The following is a 12,260-nucleotide window of genomic DNA, read 5'->3' as shown; positions in this document are numbered from 1 at the left end:
ACCAAATGCAAGGACATCTTCTTATGTTACTTGATATTTCTGTTCTTTTGCACTCTTGATTTTTCTTCATATAATTCTAGCCCCTGTTGTCTTTGGTGATAACATTTTTTTAAATGACTTTTCTCCTACGTTAGTAGTTTTTGGCGTCAGTCTCTAGTCATCCAAGCCAGAAACAGAGGCAGCCTAAACATATTCCTTGTGTATATTCCTTCCTTAATACATTTGATTTGATTTTTAAACAACTTTACAGCAAATATAATTTTATATGAAACAATTCACTCACTTAAAATGTACAATGTAATGGACGTTAGTATATTCAAAGAACTGTGCAACTATCATCACAATCAAATGAAGATGTTTTAGAACAACTTTATCACCCCAATGAGAAACCTCATATCTGGTAGCAGTCACTTTCCATTTCCCCCAATCCTCCACTCCTGTATCTCCAGCCTTACATAACCACTAATCTGCTTTCTGTTTATCAATGTACCTATTCTGGATGTTTCAAATAAGTAGAATCATATATTAAGTGGTCTTTTGTGACTAGCTTCTTTCACTTAGAATGATGAGTCAAGATTTATCCATCATGTAGCATGTAGTAGTATTTAATTCATTTTAATTGTCATGTAATAATCCATTACAGATATACCACATCTTATCTATCCATTAGTCAGTTCATGGACTTTTAGTTGTTTCCACTTTTGGGCTATTATGAGTAATTCTGCTACTAGCATTCAGATACAAGATTTTATGTAGAAGTATTTCTTTCTTATTCTCTGTTATATCCAAGAATAGAGTGGCTGGGTCATACGGTACACATATGTTTAACTTTTTGATGAACTACCAAACGGTCTTCTAAAATGGCTGCATCATTTGACACTACCATCAGCACACAGAAAGTTCCAATTTCTCCATATCCTCACCAACACGTGTGTGTGTGTGTGTTTAATTGTTATTATAGCTATCCTAATGTGAAGTGATATTTTATTATGGTTGTGATTTGCATTTCCCTAATAATCAATGATGTTGAACATCTTTTCTTGTGTTTATTTACCATTTATATATTTTCTTTGAAGAAATATCTGTAAAATTCCTTTACCCATTGCCCATTTTGACAGTGGAGGGTTTTTTTTTATTGTTATTTGGTTGTCTTTTTGTTTTAAGGGTGTTTTTTTAATTTTATATATTTTATTTATTTATTTATAATTTAAATTTTAATTAACATACAGTACAATACTGGTTTCAGGAGCAGAATTCAGTGATTCATGACTTACATACAACACCCAGTGCTCATCACAACAAATGCCCTCTTTAATACACATCGCCTATTTAACCCATCTCCAACCCACCTCCTTTCATCAACCCTCAGTTTGTTCTCTCCACACATGAGAGAAATCATATGTTATTTGTCTTTCTCTGATTGATTTATTTCACTTACCATAATACATTCCAGCTCCATCCACATTGTTGTAAATGGCAAGATTCCATTCCTTTTGATGGCTGGGTAATATTCCAATATACATGCTACATTTTCTTTATTCATTCACCAGTTAATGGACATTTGGCCTTTCTCCCTAGTTTGGCTATTGTTGATAATGCTGCTATAAACATTGAGGTGCATGTATCCCTTTGATCTTTATTTGTGTATCTTTTGGGTAAATACCTAATAGAGCAATTGCTGGATCACAGGGTAGTTTTATTATTAGTTTTTTGAGGAACCTTCATACTGTTCTCCAGAGTGGCTGCATCAGTTTGCATTCCCACTAGTAGTGCAAGAGCGTTCCCCTTTCTCCACATGCTTGCCAGCATATGCTGTTTCTTGTGTTGTTAATTTTAGCTATTCTTACAAGTGTGAGGTGGTAACTCATTGTGGTTTTGATTTGCATTTCCTTGTTAATGAGTGATATTGAGCATCAACCATCTTTTCATGTGAGTGTTAGCCATCTGGATATCTTCTTAGAAAAGCGTCTGTTCATGTCTTCTGTCCATTTTTATCTGGCTTATTTACTTTTTGAGTGTTGAGTTGGTAAGTTCTTTGTAGATTTTGGGTTAACCCTTTATTAGATATGTAGTTTGCAAATATCTTCTCCCATTCTGTCACTTGCCTTTTAATTTTATTTATTGTGTCCCTTGCTGTGCAGAAGCTTTTATTTTGATGAAGTCCTAGTAGTTCCTTTGGGTTTTGTTTCCCTGCCTCTGGTGATGTGTCTAGTAAGATGCTGCTATGGCTCATGTCAAAGAAGTTGCTGCCTGTGTTCTCCTCCAGGATTTTGATAGTTTCCTGTTTCACATTCAAGTCTTTCATCCACTTTGAATTTTTTTGTGTGTGTGGTGTAAGAAAGTGGCCCAGTTTCATTCTTCTGCACGGTGCTGTCCAGTTTTCCCAAAAACCCTTTGTTGAAGAAACTGTCTTCTTTCCTTTGGATATTCTTTTCTAATTTTTCAAGATTAGTTGACCATATAATTGTAGGTCCATTTATGGGTTTTCTATTCTGTTCCATTGATGTATGTACTTGTTTTTGTGCCAGGGCCATATTGTCTTGATGACTACAGCTTTGTGATATAGCTTGAAATCCGGAATTGTGATGCCTCCAGTTTTGTTTTTGTTTTACATAATTGCTTTGGCTACCCAGGGTCTTTTGTGGTTCCATACAAATTTTAGAATTGTTTGTTCTAGCTCTGTGAAAAATGCTCGTGGTATTTTGCTAGAGATTGCATGAAATGTGTAGATTGCTTTGGTTAGTATAGACGTTTTAACAATGTTTGTTCTTCCAATCCATGATCATGTAAGCCTTTCTGTGTCTTCTTCAGTTTTTTTCATAAGTATTCTGTTGTATTCAGAGTACAGACCTTTACCTCTTTAGTTAGATTTATCCCTAGGTATCTTACTGTCTTTGATGCAATGGCAAATGGGATTGATTCCTTGATTTCTTTTTCTGCTGCTTCATTATTGGTATAATGAAATGTAACAGATTCCTGTACATTGATTTTATATTCTGCAACTTTGCTGAATTCATTCCTAGTTCTAGTAAATTTTTGGCAGAGTCTTTCAAGTTTTTTACATGGAGTATCATATCATCTGCAAATAGTGAAAGTTTGACTTTTTCCTTACTGATTTAGATGCCTTTTATTTCTTTTTGTTATCTGATTACTGAGGTTAAGACTTCCAGTACTATTTTAAGTAGTAATGATGAGAGTGAACATCTTTTCTTGCTCCTGACCATAGGAGAAAGGCTCTCGGTTTTTCCCCATTGAGAATGATATTAGCTCTGGGTCTTTCATATATGGCCTTTATGATATTGAGGTATGCTCCATCCATCTCTACTTTGTTGAGAGTTTTTATCAAGAATTGATGCTGTATTTTGTCAAATGCTTTTCTGCATCTATTGACTGGATCATATGGTTCTTATCCTTTCTTTTATTTATGCGGTGTATCATATTGATTGATTTGCAAATATTGAACTGCTGTGTAGACCAAAATAAGTCCCACTTCATCATGGTGAATAATTCATTCAATGTACTGTTAAATTTGATTTGTTAGTATTTTACTAAGAATTTTTGCATCCATGTCCATGAAGGATATTGGCCTGTAATTCTCCTTTTTAGTGGGATATTTTTTTTTGGCTTTGGAAATAAAGGTAATGCTGGCTTCACACAATGAGTTTGGAAGTTTTCCTTATGATATAATGGCTTTCTTCATCTCTTGTTACAGTCTGTTCTAAAATCTGGTTTATCTCATATAAGTATGGCTGCTCCAGCTTTCTTTTGACATCCATTCTCATGATAGATGGTTCTCCATTCCTTTACATTAAATCTGCAGGTTTCTTAAGGCCTAAAATGAGTCTCTTGTAGACAGCATCTAGATGGATCTTGTTTTTTGTTTTTTTGTTTTTTTTATCTACTCTGATACCTCATCTTTTGATTGGAGCATTTAGTCCATTTACCTTAGTCCATTTACATTCAGAGTGACTATTGAAAGATATGAATTTACAGCCCTGGTGTTATCTATGGTGTTGGTGTTTCTGGTGATGTTTGCTGGTCCTTTCTAGTCTTTGTTGCTCTTGGTCTTTTTTTTTCACTACTCAAAGAGTACCCCCTAAATTTCTTATAGGGCTGGTTTAACAGTCCCAAGCTCCTTTAGTTTTCATTTGTCTGCAAAAGTATCTCTCCTTCTATTCTGAATGACAGCCTTACTGACTAAAGAATTATTGACTGCATATTTTTCCCATTCAGCACATTGAATATATTCTGCCACTCCTTTCTGGCCTGCCAAGTTTCTCTGGATAGATATGCTGCGAGCCTGATTTCTCTTCCCTTGTAAGTTAAGGACTTTTTTCCCTTGCTGCTTTCAGGATTCTTTTTTTGAGTATTTTGTGAATTTGACTATGATATGTTTTGATGATGGTCAGTTTTTGTTGAATTTAATGGGTATTCTCTGTGCTTCTTGGATTTTGATGTCTGCATCCTTCTTCAGATTAAGGAAATTTTCATCTATAATTTGTTTGAATAAACTTTCTGCCCTTTTATCTCTCTTCATCTTCTGAGACTCCTATGCTACAAATGTTATGATGTTTTAAAAAGTTACTGAGTTCCTTAAGTTTACCTTCATAATCCATTCCTTTCGTTCCCTCTTCTTTTCAGCTTCATTATTTTCCCTAATTTTATCTTCTATATCACTAATTTGCTCCTCTGCCTCATCCATCTTGTTTTTATGTCCTCCATTTGAGTTTGCATCTCAGTTAAATCATTTTAAATTTTAGCCTGACTAGATTTTAGTTCTTTTACCTATGCAAAAAGGGATTCTTTGGTGTCTTGCATGATTTTTTTAAAGGCCAGCTAGTATCCTTATAATTGTTGTTTTAAATTCTGGTTCAGGCATCTGACGCATATCTGTGTTGATTAAATCCCTGGGCATTTATTATACTTCCGTTTCTTTCTTTTGGGGTGAATTTCTCTGCCTTGTCATTTTGTCTAGAAAAGAAAGGCCAAAGACAAAAAAAAAAAAATCTAGCAACAACAATAACAACAACAAAAAAAACCCAAGGACAAAACAAAAAATCCAAAAAAACCCCTAGATCCTGAGTGTGTTTTGGTTTTCTTTTTGAAGAATTCAATAGTAATAATAATAAAAATAATAATATAATTAAATTAAACAAAAAATAAAAATAAAACATCATATATTTTAAAATAAATAATAATAATAAAGAATAAAGAAATTGAAAAAAGAAAATAATTAAAAAGAATTTGAAAAAGAATAAAAGTTAAAAAAAAAGCTATATCCTTTTTCCCTTAGAGCTGGAGCTTTGTTGCACTCTTTGATCAGAAGTCTTTCTAGGAGCAAGTTGTTTGCACTAGTCTTCCGGAGAAAGGACCTACTGTGCTGATCTTCAGGCTCACTAGTTTCAGTAGAAATGCATCTCTAGGGTGCAATGGGGTGAGGGGGCTTGGTATTAGTGGCTCTGGCCCCCACTATGTGGAGCTGTTTTACTCCCTGAAGACTTTTCATGCTGATGGGTAGGGCTGAACAGTCTAGCCCCTGAGCTAGAAGATTGTCCCCCACTCTTCAGGGAACCCTCACAGAAGAGCAATCAATCAACCCTCTGGTGTCCCCAGTTTCCATCAGAACCCTGCATTCATTCTGCCTGAGTCTGAGCTCATCTTAGACACACGACTAAATTTCAAAACTCCAAATTTTAGGGATTCCCATGGCATCCGCCGCACTGTTGCTCTGGAGAAGGGTCTCCCCATGTTTTTGCCAGCCAGGGCAAGCAAAGCAGTGGCACAAACCTGCAGCAGTTCAGAGTTTATGGCAAAACAGAGGAGAAAGCCAACACCCTGGCTGCTGCTCTCAGCTCCTATGCCTGGGAGCAGTGCAGCAGCACTTGGTCCCACCCTTTCTTCTTGCGACCCAGGGGATCCTCAGACTACATTGTCACTCATGGGATTCCACCCTGCTTTGCCACCTGAGCACCTTTAAGCCAGGCACGTGTCCCATGGTAGCAAACTTATAAAAATTCAGATTTTGGGCTGCACTGCTTGTAATGCGTTACAGGCTCCTTCTCCACTGCCTCCCCCACAGCTCTATCTCCTCCAAGTCAGCTCTTCGCACCTGGTACCTTCCAGAAAGTGGTCACTTTTCTATTTGTAGGCTTGCAGTTTTTGTTCTCTCAATCCTCCAGTTGATTTTTTGGATATTCAGAATGATTTGATAGCTATCTAGCTGTGTTCGAGAGAGGAGACAATCTTAGTGTCTCCCTACTCGTCCTCCATCTTATCCCTTCTGCCTTGTTTTGTTTTTAATTGTCAAGTTGTTAAACTTTTTTAATATATTCTGGATACAAGTCCCTTATGAAATGTATGATTTGCAAATATTTTCTTCCATTATGTGGTGTTTTTTTTTTTTCATTTTCTTGATAGTGTTCTTTGAAGGGAAAATGTTTTTAATGTATTTATTTTCTTTTTGTTACATGTACTTTTAGTGTTGTAGCTAAAAATCAGTGCCTAACCCAGGTAATGAAAATTTATTTCTGTGTTTTCATCTCAGGGTTTTATAATGGCAACTCTTAAATTTAGGTTTATGATATAGTTTGAGTTAATTTTGCTGTATGGTGTAAGGAAGTGGCAAAACTTCATTCTTTTGTATGTGGATAGCCAATAGACCAAGCACCTTTTGCTGAAAAGACCATTGAACTTTCTTGGTACCCTTGTCTTAACTTGTTTTTAAATACTGGACAGTATATATTTTTAATATCTTTCTTTCCTATTCTTCTTTCCTTTCTGTTGCCTCTGCCTCAGGACTAAGGTACAATGAGAACTATCAAGGTATATATCTAGATCTAAATATAGATACAGAGCATGTGTGTTTGTGTGTATATGTGTGTTTAATCTCATCTATATACATATCGCCATGTTTTTTGGTGATGCCCAAATTCTTTATTCATGAAACAAACTATTCTATAAAGATTTAAGTGTTTAAAAAAATAGTCGGAAGAGAAATTCTTCAGTTATCACACTCAGTTCTTGGAAATCACCTTTTTCATTTGTTCTTTAAGAAACAAGTAAATGATGAGAAAAGGATTGAGTGCCTGAATGAGAAAAGTGATCCTACTGAAGGGAAAGAGAAGCTGGGATGTGATAATGCAATTGTATAGGTCAAAGAACAGTGAGGGTGTGGCAAATTTTGATTTTCCCATATTTTGTTTTATGGTTCAAATATTAGTCTTTTAAATAAGAAACACATAAATGAATCTTTTAATATTTCAGAGGGGCCATTTGGAATATTTAAGAAAATAGTCATACTGGAAGACTCAGGAAATTGAATAGATTTCTGAATTATGCCTAAAAATGTATTTCTTTCTCTAATTAAAAATATAATTAACATGGTGTAGTAGGGTGGGCTAAATAGGTGATGGGGATTAAGGAGTGCACTAGTTGTGATGAGCACGGGTTGTTGTATGGACAGTGTTGGATCACTATATTGTATACCTGAAACTAATATACTGTGTTAACTAACTGAAATTTAAATAAGAATGAAAAATATATGTATAATTAATATGAATAATCCTTCTTTATCATAGTCAATGACATTATTTGTGTAGAAACTATAATGACATTTATGGAATAGCTACTATGTTCTAGGCATGCTACATTTTTTTTTTTACTTAATACTCACAACCTTACAAGATAGCTACAGAGGAGTATCACAGAGGACTGATACTAGAAAAATTAAGTAAAGTGTCCAGGGTCAGAGAACTAGTAAATATTTGAACCAAGATTTCATCTAATCATTGTATTGCTCCAAAGCCCACATTCTCATTTAGCCTAAGCACATGTAAAAGCACATGTTGACCATATGCTCATTCTATTATTTTTAGAATCAATGCAAAAAATGCATTGTTTAGAGAGAAAAAAAGGCAATGTGGGACACGGTAGTCTGGAAAGGTTCAGAAAGGGGTGACTCTCAAGCCAAGAAGAGAGAAGGTGATGTTCTAGCATAAAGAATATCATGGCATAAGCAAGGAGTCTCTTAGAATATTCAGTCTGGACTTTATAAGATATAGCTTTTTTTCTAATTCAACACCTTGGGACAAATGTTCTTGCCTGATTGAATAGAAATGGTATTTTTTCTGCAGATACCTTTGAGCCATACTGTGAAATGCATAGATATTTCTTGTTGGAACCAGCTCTGCCAGCATGCTTGAATAAGCAGAATTATTCCTCTAAGCTATCTGAAATGGAGCTGAGATACCAATAAGCAAATCATAACACACAAGAATGGAAAAGACCAACATTTATTCCATCCAAATAATGCTTACATTAATCCGATTAATTAAAGCATGAAGGAAAACTATTTACTTGTGAAAGAACACCATTAAATTAGCTCTTCACCCTAGGAGACATACTGTGATTGTTGGATCTCATTCTGTTTTTAGCCTCATTGCTTTCTTCTTTAAAAGCAGTGCCTTACTACATACATTTTCTCATATTTCCTACTAGTTGAAGCTGGGCCAGTGCATTGCCAGACAAGAGTTTTTGCTTGTTTCATTGATGACCAGATTCAAACAAAAGCAGGGTTTTTATATTGAAATTAGTCATGAAATTTGTCATCAGATAAGTGTCTATGCACAACAAGGCAGCTACCCAAATAGAAGCAACAATATAGGATCATCTTATATCTTAGATTTTTTTCAGGGAGGTTTAGTTCCCACTTGGGTTTTATATCACTTTTTTCTAAAAAAAATTTTTTTAAAGCAGGTTTATTTCCATTGCATTTATTTTGGGTTTCAGTGACGATACATTGTTTTTATTGATGATGTCCTGAATAATGATACTTCAAGATTCCTTGAAATATATAAGAAGCTTAAGAATCCAGTCAGAATTGTTCATAAAATTGCCATTTACTCAACTGATATCTGAGTTATGGCTTTGACCTTGTAATATCTGTCTGGAATGGCCTTATTGGATGCATTAGTGGGACTTAATATGATGCTCTGTGTTTATAACTGGGTCTCCAATCTGTTCAAAAGACTAGGATAAGTGTTAAAGTTTCATAAATGCAGAAACTAAAATAATAGGGTATAGGAAGTTACTTAAAATTAAAATCATGTTAAAATGAAATTTCACTTGTAAATAATCAATTACAACATTTAATGCCATAGAAATTCCTTGGTAAGAAAAGAGATATGCAGGGCAATAGCCTAAATGTAACATTAGGTTCTGTTTAAATAAATATCAAATATATTTAAAATTCAGAGAGGGTGGGAGGCAAGAGAAGAAAGTGTTAACTGGTAATTCAAAAGTAGATTATAATATTTTTCCAAATTTATAAGAATTTGACAAAGTGATAGATTCATAGAACATATGTGAAGGACTGGGCCAAAACCAAAACAGGTATGTGGAATGTTGTATAAATACTCTAGTAAATATATTTTTGTTATTTTTTCACATGAGAAACATTTCTTGATCTTCTTGCTTCCAACCTCAGGTTTGTTAGCTCTGTCATCTGCTATACTTGTCTGCACTGTAAAATGTATTTCTTACTCTGTGCTAATCTTGGTTTCATTTTCCTTCTTACCTATTGGAAGGTAAACTGCTTGAAGCAGAGATTTTGCTTTTTTATCTTTGGATCTCTAGCATCTAACACAGGGTCTGATAATAAACATTTATCCAGTTGACTGGATCTACACAATGGTCTGGATATGCTAACACATTTAGGATTGCCTTTATTTACAGAGACAGAACAGGTTTGAATTTTTTTGTCCGATCTTTTTAAATCCACATGACTAACACCTAGAGGTGCAAATGAGGTGGAGGAGAGCCCAGGAGCTATTTCTAGGAAGAAAGCATTTCTCTGATCCTTTGCTTCGGCCCACAGTGTTAATAACACTTTGTTCAGCACCCACACTGTCAATTTCATTCCAGCTGGGACTCTTCTGATTAGCAGCCTGCTCTTTGTGTTCCCAGAGACCAGCTTAAAAGGAGGGGCCACAATGACAAAATTAAGTAAATATGATATTACATGTGACAGCATCTTACATCAATACCAGAGAAGAAAAACAAAGAAGCTCTAAGGTTCTCTTGGGATTGTTATCCAGCACTGCCTACTTATAATTTCAAAATAATTTTGTAGCAGTTTGTTGTTTAAGAAATAACTTCACAACTTTATTCAATTGATCTTTGTAACAACCTTGTGAATTTGGATGATAGAGGGAGCTATAATACTGTATCCAAGATAAGGGAGAAGGGAGAGATATTAGGAAATTTTTTAGAAAGCACAATTGCTCATGATTGGAACAGAGATATGCAATACTTTTCTGCTTCAAAATATATGTTCTTTACATTTGACATCCAATTTCATGGTTCTACCCAAGGCTAAGTACTGTTACCAACCTGCCAACTGTAAATCTAACTGTCTTCCCCTCTAAGGAAAGCCTCTCTGAATGACAGTAAGTGAGACTCATGGTATTATAGGGATAATCTCATATACACTTTAAATGATATTAAAAATTAATAATTTTAAATGTTACAGCATAGGGTAGATAGTCAATGGCATTGTAATAGTATTGGATAGTGACACGTAATAGTTCCACTTGTGGTGAGTATAGCATAACACAGAGATTTGTGGGATCTCTATGTTCTACACCTGAAACTAATGTAACACTGTATATCAACTATACTTCAATTTTTAAAAAAGTAACTATTTTCATCTATGAGCCTATTATCATTATTAACAAATTAAGTGTAATATTCTTTATCGTTAAAACACTGCATCTGATCAGATAAAAGTGCCAGTAGGAGGAAGGCATAAGAGCAGTCAGAATGCTAGCTGAGAACCCAGAGAGAGACTTAGAATTATTGGCACATGGTGGAAAACCTGAGTTTTGTTGCTGTAACTACAACTGCCATTAAATTTGTCCCAACAGCAAAACTCCTACTCTTATATTTTAAGCCTTCCGTGCTGGTACTCTGTTCTAAACTTATGGGGCTGTATGCCTCCTAACTAACAAGTGTTAAAAATACTGACTGTAGTCTGTGGATAATATTTTAATGTGTGGGTAAGTGTTTTTCTCCTTCAAAAAGTTCAATTGAAGGAAGCCTTTTATGTTTATTTTCAAGCTCATATACAAATTTGGGAGCAATGAGATAAGTTCTCTATAGCTATTTTCGTTTTCGTTGTTTCCCTTTTGGAATCTAGGGATAGAAACTGTTATATTGGGTTCTGCATCATTGGTGTATTCCAATAGACCTCTAGAAGTGAGGCTGGGGGATTGGAGCAGTGGTCTCCTCCAGAGACCACTCTTTTATGCTTTCAGGGGCAGGTGAGATAGATGAGTTCCCACTTTAGCAGTTATAGGAGCTTGGTAAGTTAATGTTTTCCATGGTATTTTCTATAGAACACTAACCACAGAGATATTCCTAGGGAAAAAGAGCTCTATAATCCAGTATTATGGCAAAAGCTTCTCATAAAAACCTCTTTGTGCAGGATTCACAATACACATTAATGCTTTAAATATCTTGAGATAATTCTTTAGTTAAAAAAAGAATTTGTTTAATATTTTTAATCCAATGTGATAGACTGCTAGTTTTCCTCCAAAATTCTCTCCTTTTCTCATAGTAATTGAGTTTAACTTGGGAACATGGTCACCAGACCTCTTCCTTTGCAGTTAGGCATGGAGCTGTAATTGAGTTCTCACCAATGGATTGTAATCGAGTAAATGTACAATTTTTGCATTATTGGGTTAGAAAAAAAAATGGTTTGTTCTCCACCAACCTCAACCATGAGGAGGGAGAACAGCAGCATGGTCCCTGATGTATAAGCTGCCTCTATATTCTAGGCTCTTATGGGAGAAATCATATTCTGTCCTGTTTAAGTCAGGATATAACTTCGTTATAATATCTCAGTTTATACCTTATTATACTCAACATTCTTTAACCCATTTTTTATCCTAGAAATTGACTTCCCCCTTTGTGTGGAAAATCTGTTAACATCTTGAAAAGCTAAACTTCTAAGGAAGACATTTTAGGCAATATTGGACTGTGCCAAAGGATTCTTTAATTCTTATTTGTTGGTCAACACCACATGCTTTTTAAAAAAATTTTTTTTATTTTATTTTTTTTCCATAATATTTTATTGTCAAATTGTTTTCCATACAACACCCAGTGCTCTTCCCCTTAAGTGCCCTCCACCATCACCACCACCTCTCTTCCACCCTCCCCCCTCCCCCCCAACCCTCAGTTCATTCTCAGCATTCAATAGTCTC

The sequence above is a fragment of the Suricata suricatta genome, chromosome 3, assembly GCF_006229205.1.
Source record: "Suricata suricatta isolate VVHF042 chromosome 3, meerkat_22Aug2017_6uvM2_HiC, whole genome shotgun sequence".
Classification (NCBI taxonomy): Eukaryota; Metazoa; Chordata; class Mammalia; order Carnivora; family Herpestidae; genus Suricata; species Suricata suricatta.
This window is presented reverse-complemented; position numbering follows the sequence as displayed.